Genomic DNA, 20,425 nt, shown 5'->3' on the forward strand with positions numbered 1-20,425 from the left:
ATTTATTCCATTTATTTGGGGAAAAAGATTTCATTCACAGTAACAATAAAAACTATAGGTTGCATAATTAATTAAAATCATGAGAAAGGAAGAAAGAATTTTAGGTCACCATATCACATGGCAATAGGAGTAACAAGATTGCCAAGTGCAAATCCAATATTTTAAAAATCAGTGTAATTCCTATACATCAGCATAGAAATAGCTCTCTTGGGAATGCTTCTATCACCTCCATTATTCAACAGTTTAAGAATAGTCCTAACCCACCTGCACCCCGATGTTTATAGCAGCAATGGCCACGATAGCCAAACTGTGGAAGGAGCCTCGGTGTCCAACGAAAGATGAATGGATAAAGAAGATGTGGTTTATGTATACAATGGAATATTACTCAGCTATTAGAAATGACAAATACCCACCATTTGCTTCAACGTGGATGGAACTGGAGGGTATTATGCTGAGTGAAGTAAGTCAGTCGGAGAAGGACAAACATTATATGTTCTCATTCATTTGGGGAATATAAATAATAGTGAAAGGGAATATAAGGGAAGGGAGAAGAAATGTGTGGGAAATATCAGAAAGGGAGACAGAACGTAAAGACTGCTAACTCTGGGAAACGAACTAGGGGTGGTGGAAGGGGAGGAGGGCGGGGGGTGGGAGTGAATGGGTGACGGGCACTGGGTGTTATTCTGTATGTTAGTAAATTGAACACCAATAAAAAAAAAAAAAAAAAAAAGAATAGTCCTAACCAATGTAATATGAAATTATAAATTAAAATGGGCCTCTTTGTATTTTCTATGCAAGCAAAACATTAGAGCTTGAAAGAAATATTGGAAGAGACAAGTTTCCTTAGAGTTTCACTATAATTTTTGCCATAGGTTTTGGGAAGAGAAACTTTATCAGCTTAAGGCAATTCCCTTCTATCCATAAGTTGCTTAGGGTTTTTTTTTTTTTTTCCACAACTACATTTGTTAAACATATATTTGAGTATATTTTCTCTCAAAATTCTAATATAGTGTATTACTTGAATAAGTTTTTCTTATGTTAAATCTTCCTTATATTCCTGGGATAAACCATACTTTGTGATGATCTATTCATATGTATATATTGCTGAGTCTCCAGATCTAACACTAGAATCCATGTAAGCAGTACTGGTCTGGGATTTCCTCTTTTAGTACTGTCCTTATGCTATTTTATCAAGATATACCACTCTTATAGGATGGGTGGGTCACTTTCTCTACATCTCCATTTATGCAAATTGTTTCAGAGAATAGAGATCAGTTGGTTCTTGGAGGGTTAATCCTCCAGCAAAAACATCTTAACCAGGCATCTTTAACAAAAAAGGAGAAATATGGATGAGGGAAGGGGAAGGTTGGAAAGTCTCAAATACTGATTTGACTTGTACAATGAATATTTTTTTAGGGGTATCTTTTTTATTAAGTTAGTTGTGCTTCTCTATTCTGTTCAATTCCATATACCTAGAGAAATATAAACAATAGTTCTGGCTTTTTGATGTTTACATGCAAGATGGTGCATCTTATATTATTTTGTGGGACACACAGTCTATATGCCATTGTGTAGAAAAATACATCCCATCTGACCAAGTCAATGGAAGTTATAAAATCAATCACTTGAAAAGGTGTGCATTCATAATGTTCCAAAAATAAGATTCCATTCAGTTCATGAATGCAGCCCATAAACCTCTGAAAGCAAGGTTTGCCTCATGGCAAACATGCTTGGAGACATGCCTCCATATGGATAAAGAACAGCTAGACAACAAATGCCTCCTGGCAGATAAGGAGCCAGGTTGCAGAGAATAGTCACTGTGCTGCTGTTGCTAAATCTTTTGTCTTCAGGCGTTTCTCAGGGCCCTTGTCATGCATTTTTAGCCCCAGTGCCTAGCATCTAGGCTCTCCCATTGGCAGGACTGTGGCACGCCTCATCTAGAGTGGGGGTGATGCTCCCGTTTAGAAGGCCTAGAATGCCAGACAAAAAGCCCATTATGCAAAGAGTTGTCTTAGAGCAACACTGAGCCCATAGTAGTTAGAATAACATGATAGCAAAATTCAAATTTGTAGTGGTTCAAATTCAGCTAAGATTTATATATCCTTGTGCCCGCTGCAGGTTGGCAACATTCCTGCAATCTTACTGTGGGGGCCATAAATTTTAGGTAAAGTACAAAACAGGCAAGAAAGGGGTAAAGGAGGAAATAGGGTTGCCTCTTGATTGCCTCAGCTAGTAGGTGACACATGCCATGTCCCTGACAGTCCATTGGCTCGAATTAGTTCAACAGTTTCAACTAACTATAAGGGAGATTAGGAAACGTAGGGGAGCTCATGGGATATCTGGTAAGCAACAACTTGCCACAATAACTGTGTGACTCTGAGCAAGGAACTCAACCTCTCTGTGCCTCAGTGCATGTAGTATTAGCCCTGATTTTAGAGCCAAATGGAACATATTTTAAATCTTGCAGCTTACAAGAAATCAAGCAGCCAGGTATCTCAGATATTAAGTGGTCGATTCAGTTAGTATTTATTCACTAACCTATTAAACACTTTTTCTGGGGTAGACACACATGGTCTTGATATTGCAGTGAATAGAACAATAAGATCCTCACCTTCACATTTCCTGGAACTTTCTTCTTAAACTGTGATCCATGGGCCAGTAGCATTGGGAACACCTGTTATCTTGTGAGAACTAAAGAATCTCCAGTCCCATCCCTGACCTCCTGAATCAGAATGGACAAACCCCTGGGTGACTTGCATGCCCATGACAGTTTGAGAAACACTGGCCTAGAATACTGATCCTTCTCTTCTGCCTTCATCTGGCTAATTCTTTGTTTCCTTTCTCAAGAACACCTGCTCGGATTCTCTCAACCCCACCCCCATCTCGAGGTTAGGGGATTAGACGTTGCCATGGCACTGCTATTGCTCTTAGAAAATGAAAGTGGAGAAAGTACTCATGGTCCAGTGAGGAAGCAGGCATACTCTGTGTTATCAGAACAGGCAGCATATGCAGAGCCATAGGCTATAATTAATGGTAATGGGAACCAGGGGGAAAGGTGGGGGCAGCAAGCAGGAAGGAAGACTGTAGGGAACTGAATGAAGGACAGAGTCTTGGGCTAGACAAGCTGGGCCCTGAGTCAGAGAGAAACCCAGGTGCTGTGGTGGCCAAGTGGTTAAGAGCCTGCTCAGGATTCATCTCTTAAACTGCAAGCTGACCTCGTCCTTTCTCAGTACCTGTCATTTTATGGCCGCAGGTTTACTGGAGAGCTGGGGCTGAGGGCAAGACCTCTCTGAGTCTCCTGCATAGTAAGCTTGAGAGTTAAATTCTGAAGTTTGAGAAGTATTGCTTCACTGTGCATACAAATCACGAAGGATCTCATTAAAATACAGATCCCAGCTCAGTCTGATGATACCGATGCTGCTCTTCTAGGGGCCATGCATTGAAATCTTAAAGTTTTATTTTATAAAAACAGAACAACAGCTGTTGGAGAAAGCAGTTTAGAGCCTAAGTATTCTTACTGATATCTATGAATTGATATAGAAAGCAACTTCTTTGCAATTTGCCTTTCTGAGCTCAATACATGCAACCATAAATTCCTCAATCTTATCTCAAAAACTAAAGGGCAAATGATGAATTAGACTGTGGAATAGCCAGATCTCTGACATCTCAGCAATTCAAATGAGGCTGATCCTAAGTACCTGTCTCTGAATCCCTCCCCTTCAATGTTAAAGTTGAAGATTCTGATCCTGAAGATTGCTCATAAGGTAATTTGAAGTATGAATGTGTATGCTTCACCCAGGCTTTTTAAGATTTTGTTTATTCATGAGAGACACACGGAGAGATGCAGAGACAAAGGCAGAGGAGAATCAGGCTCCCTGTGGGAAGCCCAATGTGGGACTCGATCCCAGATCCTGGGATCATGAACTGAGTCAAAGGTAGACACACAACCTCTGAGTCACCCAGGTGTCCCCACCCAGGCATTTTGAATAATGATTTATAATGAGCTAGAACCATCCATTACATGGGTGGGCCTCTGGAGTTCCTGGAGCTGGTCACATGACTTTAAAAATCACTGGGGTGGGGATCCCTGGGTGGCGCAGCGGTTTGGCGCCTGCCTTTGGCCCAGGGCGCGATCCTGGAGACCCGGGATCGAATCCCACGTCGGGCTCCCGGTGCATGGAGCCTGCTTCTCCTTCTGCCTATGTCTCTGCCTCTCTCTCTCTCTCTCTCTCTCTCTCTCTCTCTCTCTGTGTGTGACTATCATAAATAAATAAAAATTAAAAAAAAAAATCACTGGGGTGGGGCGCCTGGATGGCTTAGTCATTTGAGTGGCTGATTCTCGATTTCAGCTCAGGGCATGACTTCAGGGTCCTGGGATAGAGCCCCATATTGGGCTCCATGCTCAGCAAGGAGTCTGATTGTGGATTCTCTCCCTCTGTCCCTCACCCAGCACTCTCTCTCTCTCTCTCTCTCTCTCTCTCTCTCTCTCTCTCTCTAATAAATGAATAAATAAATCTTTTTTAAAAAATCACTGGTGAGTCCAGGCAGGGGTTTCAAAACCAAGCAGATGGCACTAAAGTTGCAACCCCCACCCACACTCCAGCCAGAACCTGTCTTCCTTGTCACTATTGTTGTTGCACTTAATTGTGGAACAGAAGCAAACTGACCCTTTGAAAAACTAATTTAGCCTTTACCCTTTGTTTTAGAAATCATAAACATGACAAGTCCTTTCTTTCAGCCTCAACATTATGCAAATCCCTATCCATTAGAGGATTGAGCATTATATTTAGAAGAAAAGGGTGTTCCTCTTTCTAGTCTCATTTTGGCAGAGATTTCACTAAGAAATCCATAAAAGAAAATTATGATTTAGAACGCAGAGGTTTCTCAAATGAAAGATCATTGTTGGCAGTTACATTTGTAATTCACATAAATACCCTCTAAAAACTGGGAGTTACTTGCTAGTAGTTCAAATACTACTAAAATTGAGATTTGAAGGAAAGCTAAAAATAATAAAAGAACTATCCATGATAAATATTGTAATGGAATATTTCTTTCAAGAGCAAAATACATTCTAACCGGTAAAATGTGGGAGGTGGACAAGATCATAATAATCATGCTTTGTATTATTACTACTATTATCAGGTAGAGCTGGAAGGGACTTTCAAATACAGCTAGACCACATTCTCAAATGAGCTTCCTGATGAGGCGGACATACTTCCATTCACTGGCATGGCTGGTGACCTGTTGGTGCCATAGCACAAGAGCACACAGCACATGCCCTTCTGCAGGTGGGCAGGCGGGGCGGGGGGGGTAGCAATGAAAGTGAACATAGAAGGTACCAGTCCCTCTGTGCTTTGTGTTTTTTTTTTTTTAATTTAAATTCAACTAGCCAACATATAGTTCACCATTATTTCAGATGTAGTGTTCAATAATTCATCAAGTGCATATGACACCCAATGCTCACGCCATCATGTACCCTCTTTAATGTCCATCACCCAATTACTCCACCCCACCCCCCTCCTCCCTCCAGCAACCCTCAGTTTCTTTCTTATAGTTAAGAGTCTCTCATGGTTTCTCTCCCTCTTTGATGACTTCCCCTTTAGTTTTCCCTCCCTTCCCCTATGATTCTGTTTTGTTTCTGTGGAATATGAATGAAACCATATGATAATCGTATTTCTCTGATCAACTTATTCACTCAGCATAATACCTTCCAGTTCTATCCATGTCAATGTAAATGCTAAGTATTCATTCTTTCTGATGGCTGAGAAACAGAAGAGAGAGCCCAGAAACAGACCCTCAACTCTATGGTCAACTAATCTTCAACAAAGCAAGAAAGAATATCCAATGGAAAAAATACAGTCTGTTGAATAAATGGTGCTGGGAAAATTGGACAGTCATGTGTAGAAGAAAAAAACTGGACCTTTTTCTTATACCACACACAAAAATAAACTCAAAATGGATGAAAGACCTAAATATGAGACAGGAACTCTATATGCTTTTAATTGCTTAAGCCATTCTTTTCCCTGTGGGGCAGAGCAAGTGGGGGTGGGCACCAGTGGAAGCGGGTCCCTGAGCGCTGTTCTGCACAAGACCCTTTCTGGCAGCAAGACCCTTCCTGGCAACATTAGGTTTCCCATTATGATGCAAGTGTGCTGCTTGCCCCTTTGGCATTCAGCTTTGTCCCCAGAGAGGCTGAACTCTATGGACTAAAATAATTATGTTCCTTAGCCCTTTGGCTTTGCTTTGGGCTGCAGGATAAAGAGATCAATTCTCTCATTGCCTAGTTCCATTTTAGAAGGGTCCATGTTTCTCTGCCTAAGGCCACAGTCAGAGCAGAATGACCTTTGTGGTGTGGTGTGCTGCAAACTTGTGGTGGACAAGTTTACACAAACTTTGAGCCCTCCTTAAGAAAAAAAAGAGTACAAAAATTTTATAACTACAAAGTTAGGTATAAAATGAATATGTGTTTAGAATGAGAAGTGAAATCACAACAACTTGCTTAAAAACTTACAAGTAGGGGATCCCTGGGTGGCTCAGCGGTTTGGCGCCTGCCTTTGGCCCAGGGCGCAATCCTGGAGTCCCAGGATCGAGTCCTGCGTCGGGCGACCAGCATGAAGACTGCTTCTCCCTCCTCCCGTGTCTCTGCCTCTCTCTATGTCTATCATGAATTAAAAAAAAAAAAAAAAAAAAAAACTTACAAGTAACACAAACTTAAAATCTATGCATACCTTAATAAAACCTTTTCTGTGCATTTTTATCTGCTTTCTCTTTATCATGAAGATTTATTTCAACAACTTGGTAATATTTTCAACAGAGAAAACTAAAATTTATTTTTTTTAGCTGCTTGAACACTGCTATCACTGCATTATTAACATGCCAAACTTTTTATATAAATAGGAACAGGATGAAATAGAATTTATTTCTGATAGACTGTTTTGACCATGGGGTCAATGCAAATTGAACCCTCTGCTTATAATTTTACACATCTGTTGGCTGGAAGAATTTCCCACAGACTACCTTCCAGCTTTGTATCCTTCAAATTCCTTCTTTTCCCCTCACGACACACACACTTCTGGTAGCAGGGTCCATAAGCTGTAACTGTATGGCATTATAGCCCATGGTCTTGCAACTTTGTGTCCCAATACTTGGGTGCGTTGTCACAGAAGACACCAAAGTTTCAGAGGCCATTCTTACATGGCAGGTCTCACAGTAATTGTCCATGGAAGGGACTAGGTTTGGTGAAATACATGTGAACATTTCCTACACTCAGCACCTCCTGAGCTATATTTAAAATACTTCAAAACCACCCAACAGGAGGGGAAAAGTGATGAAGGAAAAGTCTGAGTGGAAAGAGATCATATGCAATAATGGGTTAAAGATCTCACTTTGGAACAGTTTACAAAAGCATATGACCATGTGAACACATTGCTAGCTACACGCTCCGGGTCCCCAAACTTGAGTTTGTTGGAGGGTCCCTCATGCAACTGCACCTGTCTCTGAGTTCTGGTGGTCACCTCCTCCCGTTGCTCCTTTATCCAGGTGTCCTTGACTGTACTTTTTTTTTTTTTTAATTATGGCTTTTTTGTTTCAAGTTTTTATATGCTAGTAAGTTAATATATAGTGTAATATTGGTTTCAGGAGTCAAATTTAGTGATTCATCACTTACATACAACACCCAGTGCTCATCACAAGCAATGCCCTTTTTAATATCTATCACCCATTTAGCTCATCCTCCATGTACATCTCCTCCATCAACCTTCAGATTATACTCTATAGTTAAGTATCTCTTATGGTTTGCCTCCTTCTCTTTTACCCCCTCTTTCCCTTAAGTTTATCTGTTTTATTTCTTAAATTCCACATGAGTTAAATCATATAGTATTTGTCTTTCTCTGACATGTGTTGTTTAGCATAATATTCTCTAGCTCTATCCCACGTCGTCGATGCAAATAGCAACATTTCATTCTTTTACATGGCTGAGTAATATTCCATTGTGATACACTCACACATGCACGCACATGTATCTTCTTTGTCCATTCATCAGTCAATGGGCATCTGGAAAATAGTATGGTGGTTTCTCAGAAAGTTCAAGATAGAACTACCTTACAATGCAGTGATTTCAGTACTAGCTATTTACCCAATATATATATATCCTATATTTTTTTATATATAAATATAAAAATACAGATTTGAAGGGTACATGCACTCCAATGTTTATTGCAGGAGTATCACCAATACCTTGACTGTACTCTTAAACAGGCCAACTACTTCCGGCCAGATCCACACTGATATGCACCCTAACCTGCCAGCAATAACAATAATGGGGCCAGGCAGCCCCGGTGGCCCAGCAGTTTAGCGCCGCCTTCAGCCCGGGGTGTGATCCTGGAGACCCAGGATCGAGTCCCACATCAGGCTCCCTGCACAGAGCCTGCTTCTCCCTCTGCCTGTGTCTCTACCTCTCTTTTTCTCTGTCTGTCATGAATAAATAAAATCTTTAAAAAAAAATAATGGGGCCAACATTTATCAGGTCCCCAGTGTCCCAGTCATTGTGCAGAGAACTTGGTGTGTATTGACCCATTCATCTTTACACCAACCCAAGAACGTGCTACAAGTATTGCCATGTCTTGAGCCCCCACCTGTCACTCAGTAGTTCTGTGACTTGGAGGCCTAGACAGTTCAAACAGTTTGACCCCAAGATCCTTGCAGGCAAAATCAGGACAATCTAAATCTGTACAGTATTTGACAGGGACAAGTATGTAAATAACTTGTCATAGTTATTGGGGATGGGAAAGGAAATAGATCCAAGTGAAGAAAATTGAGGAACAGCAGCTGAAATAGTGAAAAGCATCCCGGGACAGATACAGCTTCATGGATGATGAGACAAGAACGAGAGTATGGGAGCTGTACTCCAAGAGAGTACAGTTTAAGTCTCTCAATATAGTGAACAGATTTCAACACATGGAACTTCAGTGACATGCAACTACAGCTGGCAGAGTAGAACCAATGACTCTGAACAACCATTCCCATGACAAGCTCCATTTGGGCCCCAGGAAGCCATTTCTCCAAAGCTCCTGCTTTGATGTCCTAAGAACAAAAGATGAAGGTGTCAAAAAAAAAAAAAAAAAAATGAAGGTGTCTGAATGGTAGGTTCTTGGGCTGTGCTGCTTCAGACTACATACGGTGTGGACATTTGAGCTGTGCAAATTATTTACAAAGGAAAGAGATTAACTTGTCAAATCCTTCTGTTCAGAAAGCATAAATGCAATAAATTTTTATGATGAACAACCTGTTAGTGTTACAGAACATCCATTTTATTGCTTTCTATGATGCATGTAGTCCCAGAGGTACTCACAAATTACCACGGTATTTATAATTACACATGGTGTCTGAGAAGCATTTCTCAAAATTAAACAATTCATTTTGCTCCTATATTTTCATGTATGCAGATCTAGATATAATGTATGTGAGGCACAGCTCCGAGTCTATGTTTTGGTGATTAAATGGATATTGGATATTAAATTTGCAAAGAGTTACATTTTTATAAGAAAAATTAATTCTGTTGATTGTATACTTTTAAATATTTTTATGCATTTGAATTTAAAATTTTATGTTCACAATATTTTTCATTTTCCATTTAATTTTTATAGAAGGTTTAATCTTTTTTAAGATTTTATTTATTTATTCATGAGACACACAGAGGGAGAGGCAGAGGGAAAGGCAGAGATATAGGCAGAGGGAGAAGCAGGATCCTTGCAGGTAATCTGATGTGGGACTTGATCCCAGGACCCCAGGATCATGCCCTGTGCCAAAAGCAGATGCTCAACCACTCAGCCACCCCAATGATTTAACTTTTTTTTTTTTAAAACAGATTTTATTTATTTACTCATGAGAAACAGAGATACAGAGAAGCAGAGACACAGGCAGAGGGAGAAGCAGGCTCTATGCAGGGAGCCTGACATGGGACTCGATCCTGGGTCCCCAGGATCAGGCCCTGGGCCAAAGGCAGCGCTAAACCGCCGAGCCACCCAGGCTGCCCTGATTTACCATTTTTTTAATTTTTTTTTTTTTTGAGAGGGAATGAGCAAGTGAACAAGGGGAAGGGCAGAGGGAGAGGTGAGAGAACCTCAAGCAGGCTCTCTGCTGAGTATGGAGCCCAAAGCAGGGCTCAATCTGATAACCCTGAGATCATGACCTGAGCTGAAATCAAGAGTCAGATGCTCAACCAACCGAGCCACTCAGGTGCCCCAATTATTAACATTTTTAAAGTATATGAACTTTTTCATTTTTTTACGTTCAAGTCATTTCCATCAACAGAACATGCACCGTGAAAATCATGATTATAAAAACATAACTGGCGAGTTAGCTGAGTTGAAAGCCAAATAAAGAGGATGGAATGCTAACTTAATTATTTGCAAGTCATGTGTGTTTATTACACATCTCAGTACTGCCAGCCCGTCAGCACAAACATGGACATGCATAATTAAATTCGGTCATTTTGACCTTTTGCTGCCATTTGATTACATGAAACCATATATTTGCACCTATTTTTTAATTTTTCTTGTTATTAGAGTACACCTGTCAGAATAGGAGGATAGAACATATCAACTGACGTAAAGTACTCTTAAATACGCAGACAAATGTATCAGAGCCTCCACTGGGCTTTTACACGGGGACTTAAAAAAGTCAGGGCTCTCTCGTGTTCCCCAGCACGACCTGGAGCTTCCCTTGGACCGGGCGTATTCTGTGCAGATCCAGTTCACTCCAGGGTCTCTGCCTGAGGAGTGTTTTGAACTATTATTCCTCTTTAGTGCTTCTGCTTCTATTTGATTTACTGCTCTTTCATAGTTGGCAAAACAAAAGGAAAATAATCAGGCATTTTGAAAATTAAAGATAAAATTCTTATCAGGCTCTTCATACAATGACTGTGTGTGTGTGTGTGTGTGTGTGTGTGTGTGTGTGTGTGTGTACGCACACATCCATTAGTTTGCTGGGACTGCCATAACAAAGTACCACAAACAGCAGCTTGGAGCAACAGAAACACACTCAGTGCAGAAAGCTAAACTTCCAAAATCAGGCTGTTGGCAGGGCCCTTCTCTCCCCAAAGTCTCTGGGAAAGAGTCCTTCCTTGTTGCTGCTAGCATCCAGAAGGTTCTAGCAATCTTTGTGTTCCTTGGCCTGTAGATTCAGCACTTCGGTTTATGCCCCGGTCTCCACCTGGACTCCTTCCCTGCGCATCTGTGTCTCTGTCCAAATTCCCTTCTTCTCATACCCACACCATGGCTTTATTTAACTTGATTACATTTGCAAAGACCCAATTTCCAAATAAGGTCTCATTCGTAGGTTCCCGACTTGAACATAACTCTCTTGGGGACACAACTACATCCAAGACAAGGCACATGTGTGTAGTTTCTCTGGTATCTAGTTTTTAAACTTCTAGTTGACCATTTGGCCTCTAAAATAATCAAATGGAATAGCATGTACCCCCTTGCCTCTTCTGGCTAAGTTGCCTTATTTAGCTTTTTGTAAACAACTTTAAGAGTTCCTATTTCATCTCAGGATGGCTCAGCAGCATTTGGAAGTTGCCGTTCCAGTCAGTTTTCTTTCCTGAGACTCTCAAATCCGTTCTTGCCTGATTTTCCTTTTCTTTCCAAATCCTCCCTCAACTCTCCATGTCAGGGATTCCAAGACCACATCAGGGATCCTGGATCCAGCAGTTTGCTAGATGAACTCACCAGACTGAACTCAGTTGTAATCCCAGCTGAGATTTATTACAGTGAAGAGATACAAAACAGAACAAGCAGAAGGAGAAGGCATGTGGGGCCAAGTCTGGGGAACGTCGGGCACTAGCTCCTGAGAGCCCTGTTACAGCAGAGTCCTACAGGGGGTGTTTCATTCCTGCACCAATGGGTTGTGGCAATGCCTGTGGGACTGTCCACCAGGGAAGCTCAGTGCAGACTGCTCTGGGGCTTTACTAAGGGCTGGCGGTATATGTACCCTCGACCTCTCATATAACAAAGTTCCCAACCGCCGGGAGAAAAGCATGTGCTCAAGCACGAACCACAGTGTTTGCCCAAACAGTCTAGGCAGTGACCCACTCTCATCACTGAGAAGACAGATCAGCGTAGGAAACTGCTCACCAGCCCAGGGCCAACCTTGCATGCAGATCTTTCAGAGGATCGGTCTTGGGGTTGCTGTGTAACCCCTCCGCATACCCCTCAGTGTTTACTGCCTCCACCCACCCACTACCCTCCTTGTGTCCCTCCCTCAGCTCTTCCTAAGCGTGTATCCCTCCAGATGAATTAAACACTTTAACATTTCAACTAAACCGTTTTTTTTTTTTTTTAATGGTATCACTTGAGATGATCATTTATGGTCTTATTTATGGAGAGCTATTGCCACTTTCAACATGTTGAGAGGAAGGATAGATGACAAATAGGCAGAAGGACATCACGGGCTTGGAGAGGAAAGCTCAATGTTATTAAGCTTGGTTCATGTCACTTCTTAGGTTTATTCTTATGTGTTTAATGGTTTTATCTTGATGGTATAAATATGATCTTTTCTTCCACTATATTTCAAATGTGTCTTGTCTGAATATTTCTTAACCCTATTAATTTCTATAAATTAAAGTGGCAACCATCCACATTTCTTAGATTAGAACCAGTAGATAAAATAGTTGATACCAAGAAAATCCAGGGAAAAATTGGTATAAATATTTAGAAATAATTATGGCAAGTAATAGTTTTACCCAATTCTTTTAAATTTTATTTTACTTAAATTCAATTAACATATAGTATATTATTAATTTCAAAGGTAGAGTTCAGGGACTCATCAGTTGCATATAACACCGAGTGCTCATCATATCACACACCCTCCTTAATGTCTATTGCCCAGTTACCCCATCTCCCACCACCTCCCCTCCAGCAACCCTCAGTTTCTCATTTTTGTTCTTTTTTTTTTTTTTTTTTTTTTTTGCCATTCCACTGCTTCTCCTGATATATTCAGAATGATACTAAAGAGAACTAGTAACTGGTTTACTTCTGATGCTTCACTCTCACCCAGGATGGTGGCTTTGGGCTGAGAACTATGCTGATTAGGAATACAATGACTCTTGCTATTGTTCTAGACTGATATAGCTCTATATGAATATGGGTTTCTCTGCAAACATATGGTCCTGTCTCACTGATGTTTTTTTTTTCTCCTGTACTGTACCCTTAATTATTGAAGCTTTATAATGAACTTTAACATCTACCATTTAAAAATTGCTTTTCAAAAAAAAAAATAAAATAAATAAAAATTGCTTTTCAGATGGTTGTTGATTTTTTTTTTTTCCAAATGCCTTTTCCACATTAAGATGATCTCATGTTTTTTCTTCTTGGGACTATTAATAAAGTGAATCATTAGCCCATCCTGAACCCTATTTACTTGATTTATTACTTATATTATTGTTACATCTAACAAAATACAGTCTATATGTGTAATCACTGTAGGCTTCCCAATATTTCACACTGATTTAGAGATCCAAAGCATTTCCCCTTAAAATTAATAGCAAACATGACATTCCTATATAGTTTAATAGGCATCTCTTTAAAAAGTAGGCATCTATCTTCTTACATAAGTCAGAATATTATTATATGTAACAAAATTATAAATAACTCCTTGGTATTTTCTAATACCCAATCCAATTCAAATATGCCCAATGATCTGAAAAAGTATTGTTCAAATTAAGATCTGAACAAAGTCCTTAATTATATTTGATTGCTATTTCTTTAGCTAGCTAAATGGTGTCCACCCTTGGCTCTGAATGCAATTCTAAACAGTGTAAATAGGAACTGAATTTGGGGCAGGAGGTCTAGGGTTAACTTCATATGCCCTACATGAATCCTACAAGAATGCTCTCAGCCCCACACAAAATATAGCTGTTTTTTAAAATATTTTTAATTTATTTATTTGAGACACAGAGAATGAGAGAGAGAGAGAGGGGGGGGGGGCAGAGACACAGGCAGAGGGAGAAGCAGGCTCCATGCAGGGAGCCCGATGTGGGACTCGATCCTGGGTGTCCGGGATCATGCTCTGGGCTGAAGGCAGCGGTTAACCGCTAAGCCACCAGGGCTGTCCTATTGCCGTCTTTTTAAATACTTTTTTTAAAAGGTATTATTTATTTATGATAGTCACAGAGAGAGAGAGAGAGAGAGAGGCAGAGACACAGGCAGAGGGAGAAGCAGGCTCCATGCACCGGGAGCCCGACGTGGGATTCGATCCCGGGTCTCCAGGATCGCGCCCTGGGCCAAAGGCAGGCGCTAAACCGCTGCGCCACCCAGGGATCCCTATTGCCGTCTTTTTAGATTGAAGTTCTGGTCTGCAAATTTGGCTAAGAAACAGTAAAACCAGGGACATCCAGCAAGGTCTAGTCAGCCATGCGGGAAAAATTTGCATATTTGGAATGGAGCCTTAAACAAAGCTCAGGGATGGTTTTCCCATAATTGTTGCCTCAGCCACACTTTGCCAAGGGAATGGCTGCACATGCCCAGGCCAGATTGGGATGAGCCATAGAGCATTGTAGGACTCCTGCTTCCTAAGTCCTAATCAGCTTGATCAACTAAAGACAGCTGCTAACTTATGAGCAATGCAAAAATAAGCTCTCTGTCCCACCAACTGCTGTTATATATATATGAGGTTTTATACCTTTTGGCTAAGCCCAAAGCCTTGATCTTCCTCCTCATTAATTTTATTCCCAGACACCAAAATTTGTGTCTCAAAGTCCCTGGCCAATGAATCAAGATATTAGCATTATTCATTAGCCTTCCTAAAACCCTTTTATCTACTCCCAAATTTGTAATCAACTGAGAGAAAACACAGAAATCAGACAGATACAGTTAAACATGTCAGCTCACTGCTTACACAGTAGATTGGAGGGGGAGGGGTGTGGTTTGTATGTGTGGTCACCATGGCCTCCTGCAAGCTCCCACTGATGTAGAGACCTGAAACCCAGCCCCTGACCCTACTAGATGAATATAATCTTCCCTATAGGACCAATCTGCCCTAAGGACCCCCAAGAGGAAGCAGGACAGAGCCTGTGTCCTGTGGGCAAAGGTGAATCAGAAAAAGATGAGCATTGAGGTGGCTGCCAGGCATGTTCAGTTCATTCCCCCTGGACATAATAGGACTTACTGTCTCCTCCTGCTCTGGGCAAGAGTGAAAGTCATGGGAAAGAGAGCTGGATGTGTTCCTTATATACTTCTGGGCAGCATTGAAGCAGAAAATGCCTTCTACATGTGAAAATGTGAGAAATGGGGACTAGAGTAACAGAACACCCATCTCAGAAGAAACACTGAAAATCTAAAAAGAAGCATAGTACCATTTTAGGGCCAATCTTTCCAGTACCAGGCATGTCAGAAGGTGTTAGGTGCACTGAGTGCCAGCACTCTGCTAGGTGTTACCTATACCTTCCATAATTTAATCCTTCTGACAGCCCTTACAGGAGCTAAATATTAACACTTACTAGCACAGTGATCCTGAGAAGATTATTTAACCTTCTAGAGTCCTGCTTTTTTCATCTAGGAAAGAGACAAGACATTCAAAATCATTTCTAAACCCATTGCTTTTCTCACTTTTCTCACAAAAACCAAGCAGCTTTCAGGTCTCTGATTCATGAAACAAACTGGATTTACAAACCTTTTCCCCTGGGCATTCTAGTTCCAACTCCATAATTCCAAGACATCGTAATGATCTAGGAGCCACGTGTGGACCATCCGTTCATTGAGGTTCTAGGGGGAGGCGGGTAAAAGGTAGAGAGCCTGGCAGGAGCTGAGTATTTCACGTTCCCCTTGACTTACTTTCTTGCAGAAAGCTTTAGACTCTGTGGCTGGGCCTAGTCAACATGCTGTCAAGAGAAAAGATGTTGATTGGATTTTCACAATCCATCATTCCAAGGCCAAGGAACAACAACAACAACAAAAAAAAGAGCTGCTTTTGTTGGAAGGAAAAGAGAGTGTCTGTCAAGTTGCCTCTATTCTTTTGCATTCACAAGCCCAGTCTCTCCCAGTGTGTTACCTGTCAAGCCTAACAGGATGGAAGCAGACAGGTATAATAGATCTAAATCACCTGTGCTGGGAAAAACAAATGAAAAACATCAAGCGAGAAGATCCAAGGAAAGGAGTATCGCTGTTGCTCAGTTCTCTCATGCTCCCCGTCAGAGGCTGAGGAAGGGAACCAACATTTTTATTAAACTCAATCTAAAAGTTGTTAGGAACTAGAGATGTCAGGATGAAGATACCATCTTAGCCCTCGAGGGACTCAGATGAGAAGGGGAAGCTGAGGATACAGCAAGGCAAGAGCAATGATAAACCTGGTCCCACATTGCACAAAAGCGGCCACCCCCACTCCCAGAGGTCTTGGAAGACCTGAAAGAGATGATATGGGTGCTGAGTCAAAAGTTGGGAGGGAGTGAGCCAAGCAAGAAGAGCAGTGGGATAAACTCAGCAATGAGAGAATTTTAGACAGAGGAAATACTGTCTAACACCAAATCTAATGGTCTTACAGTGCTGTGACACATGCTTTTCACAAAATCTCTTTGACCTCTAATAAGAAATATATATTTAGTCGTGATCCCCCTTTTTGGCACAGAGCTCCTAAAACTTAGAATTTCCTAGTGTTGAGAATGTCTTTTGTAATGCTAATGAGAGGACTTTTGGACTTTGCCTAAGGATGGGGGGCTGGCTGTCATCAGAACCAATGCTTTGATGAGAGGGTTAGAAATTTCAGTCCTACTCCTCACCCCTGCAAGGCATAGGGGCTGGCAATTGAGTCATCTGCCAATCAGTCATGACAAAGTAATGAAGGCTCCATAAAAACTCAGAACGATGGGGCTGAGAGAACTTATGGGTTGGTGACCACATGGAGGTCCTGGGACAGTGACATGCCTGAGAGGGAAGAGAAGTTCTACACCCTTTCCCATGTACTTTGCTCTATGCTTCTCTTCCATCTGGCTGTTCCTTTTATAATAAACCAGTAATCCAGTAAGTAAAAGGCTTTTCAGAATTCTGTGAGCTGCTCTAGCAAATAAATGGAACCCAAGGAGCGTGGGGGGTGGGTGTTGGAACTTCCAATTTATAGCCAACTGGTCAGAAGCACAGGTAACTGGGCTTGTAACTGAAGTGGGAAAGGAAGAAATGCAGGATATTCTTAAAGTAGAACCCTGAACTTGTAGAATCTGATACTCTCTTTGGGTAGATAGTGCCAGAATTGAATTGAATTGTAGGGCACCCAGTTGGTGTCTCAACAATTATTGGTATGCAAACACCCCCTGCAACCCCCAGAAACACACACATCTGTTAAATTGGATCTGGAAGCTTTAAACTTTTGTGGCAATATGTTCATGAAAGCATCCCTATTTCTCAAAGAAGACAATGGAGGTTAGAGAGGATAAGTGGCTTGCCCAAGTAGAAGTTGTTACGCACCGGAACAAGGATTTAAATCCAGGTCAGTATCATTCCAGAGCCGAACTTTTAGTAGGGACAGGCTAGGCTGCCTTCCCTATGTGATGAGCAATAGAGAAGTAGCTTTGTCCATGGGTACAAAGAATGTTGTTTCTGGCTGGTGATGAGGAAAGCAAAGAATAGCTAAACATTACATGGAAGGTTTTGTGTACCATGTGAAGAGGTTGGATGTTATCCTGGGATAACAGGGTATCAAAGGGTCTTAAGCAAAAAAATGCCAAGGTCAGATGAGTTTTACATCAATTTGTTTTCTTTGGTCTCACCACAGTAACATGAAATAAGACCAGAGACAAAAAGACTAGTTAGAAAACTCTAAAGGTAATCCAGAGAGGTGGTGGTGGGTGTCTAAACTACGTGGTGAGAGTTGAGATGGATCAAACTGGGGCAATTGGAGAAATAGTGGAGAGCTAAGAGCAGGAATGGTGGATCCAAGGGTATAAAGAAGATGCAGCAAAAGTAGTTAAGGCAGACTTTGAGTCATTAGTTTGAATGACTGGGTGAATGTTGGTTCTCCAGTGGAAACAAGAATTTTCTGAGAAAATGAGTCAACATGCTGAGTGTCTATGACTTGAAACCATGAGTCTAATCTAATGTGGTGGATTCCTAATTGTATTAGCTTTTTCCCATTTTTACAAAGTTACTTTGGATTGATTTTGAAATGCCTCATGGTTATACCTGCCACAGCTGGATTCAGATACTCAACCAAAGTCACGAATAATCTTTCAATTCCTCAGCTCAAATTTCCTTTGTTACCTCACTCTTGGGCTCCTTCACAGCAGTGATAATGGTTGGCAACTCCAGGTGGTACTATCCACCAATCACCACAATCGAAGAGGCCCCTTGTTTTTTGTTTTGTTTTGTTTTGTTTTTTACAATCATGCCAACTCTTAAGGAGAAACTCTACAGCCCACATTGAGGCCACATGTCTGGCTCTGTAAAATCACTGAGTGGAATGAAGAGATTCTTGGAACGTGATTGTGGATTATGCATCCTTCTCTCTGGTGGGAGGAATAGGGTCAGGGAAATCCCTGAGAGGGAGTCCCAGTACCAAAAGAGGAGTTCTGTTTAATAGGCCAAAGCAACAGAAATTTACTCCATGGGAAAATATCCATCTGAGGTTGACAAAATGACTGGAGTGTGGAGGGAGAAGTCAAGGTTGCAAGTTAACACTTGGAAGTCATCAGCAATGTGTTAAAATTAAAGGAGACTATAAATGTTATGATGATTACTAGGTCAAGGATGAAAGTACTTGGGGAATACCCTATAAGACAGGAAAATGAACACGTAAACTAGAAATAAAACAAGGGAGAGGGGCAACCCCAGTGGCTCAGTGGTTTAGCACCGCCTTCAGCCCAGGGTGTGATCCTGGAGACCCAGGATCGAGTCCCACGCTGGGCTCCCTGCATGGAGCCTGCTTCTCCCTCTGCCTGTGTCTCTGCCCCTCTCAGTCTCTGTGTCTCTCATGAATAAATAAATAAAATCTTCAAAAAAAAAGGAAGAATCATGTGCCAAGGAATGTATGAACATTGTCTCATTTTAATTTTCACTATAACACCATAAGGAAGGTAGATTTTTTTCCATATTAACAGAGGAAGAATTTAAATCTGACCTTTTTGTCTTGCCAGTGGCCAAACACAAACTGACAGATGGAGTTGGTTTGGGACCTTTGGTTGTAAGACTCCAAACTCCGTTCTACCACAGGGAGTATGGAAATCCCCACTGAGGACAAAAGGGCTAAGGATGTATTCTGTTCCCAGGTGTTTTCTCCTATCATTTGGGAGGATTGTACTTTTAAATACCTACTTGCTTCTTGGCAGTACATGCCTTTGTTCCACAAAAAAACAAACAAAAAAAAACCACCCCAAATAAAAACAGTTCCAACCACTCTGGCTTCAGAAGAGTTTGTACTTAAACATTTGCAATCTGTCCTTGATTAAGTTTATACAGACTTGAGAAAACCTAAAAGTATGAGAATAAGACCATTGGAATTCGTCTCATAAGGGATCCAGTGATGGATTTCAAGAGGATCCAAAAAAACCTTGGAGTTTGGATATAAAATCGAGTTTGTGCATAGAGGGCTTCTCTTTTGGGAACAGAACCATAGTTTTCTTTGAATTCTCAAAGGAATATAAGAGCCCAAATAGCCTCACTTTGCAGGTGTAGAAATGGGTCAAATCACTTATACCCCCCATGGGCCTTGAAGCCAAACCATGAGACCTCAGCAGAATCAGGTCTAGACCTTGAGTTTCTTGATTCCCAAAGCATGATACCTTCATGAAATCCCTCATTATAAGAATCTTGTGCTGAAAGAAAGGCTTTTGGCCCTGTGATCACCTATAGATTTTATGGCCAGCGGGGGGAGGGGGGTCTTGTAACGTCATTCCTTGAAAAATAAAATATTTTTATTAAATTGTCATATACAGGAACAGGGAATGTGAGGTGCAGAATGGACTATTTCAGGGATGGGAACTGTGTAGGAAGAGGGGAACAAGGAAGAGGGAGGGGGGAAGGAGGGAGGAAGAGGAAGGGGGTGGTGGGCAGGAAAACTGACAAGGAAATCCACATCAGCTGAGGCACTAAAAGAATAAGTATAGGAAGCATCTTGGAACAATCTCCAACAACCCTCAGTTTGTTTCCCAGAGTTAAGAGTCTCTCATGGTTTGTCCCTCTCTGATTTCTTCCCATTCCATCTTCCCTTCCTTCTCCTATGATCCTCTGTGCTGTTTCTCATATTCCACATGAGTGAAACCATGTGATAATTGTCCTCTGAGTGACTTCTTTCGTTTAGCAGAATACCCTCTAGTTCCATCCACATCAATGTAAATGGTAAGTATTCATCCTTTCTAAAGGCTGAGTAATATTCCACTGTCTATATAGACCACATCTTCTCCATCCATTCATCTGTGAATGGACATCTAGGCTCTTTCCACAGT

The 20,425-nt window shown here is 41.3% G+C and overlaps 1 long non-coding RNA gene across 1 annotated transcript in view; it reads right to left on the bottom strand.

The window, feature by feature from the left end:
• The window catches only part of LOC144301376 (uncharacterized), a 198,544-nt gene that overhangs the window by 14,318 nt on the left and 163,801 nt on the right, over positions 1–20,425 (bottom strand). Inside the window, exon 2 of the long non-coding RNA XR_013368207.1 lies at positions 6,512–6,658. This is a non-coding gene — a long non-coding RNA (uncharacterized LOC144301376). The remainder of the gene's footprint in view (positions 1–6,511; positions 6,659–20,425) is intronic.

Source organism: Canis aureus, chromosome 2 (assembly GCF_053574225.1).
Source record: "Canis aureus isolate CA01 chromosome 2, VMU_Caureus_v.1.0, whole genome shotgun sequence".
Lineage (NCBI taxonomy): Eukaryota > Metazoa > Chordata > Mammalia > Carnivora > Canidae > Canis > Canis aureus.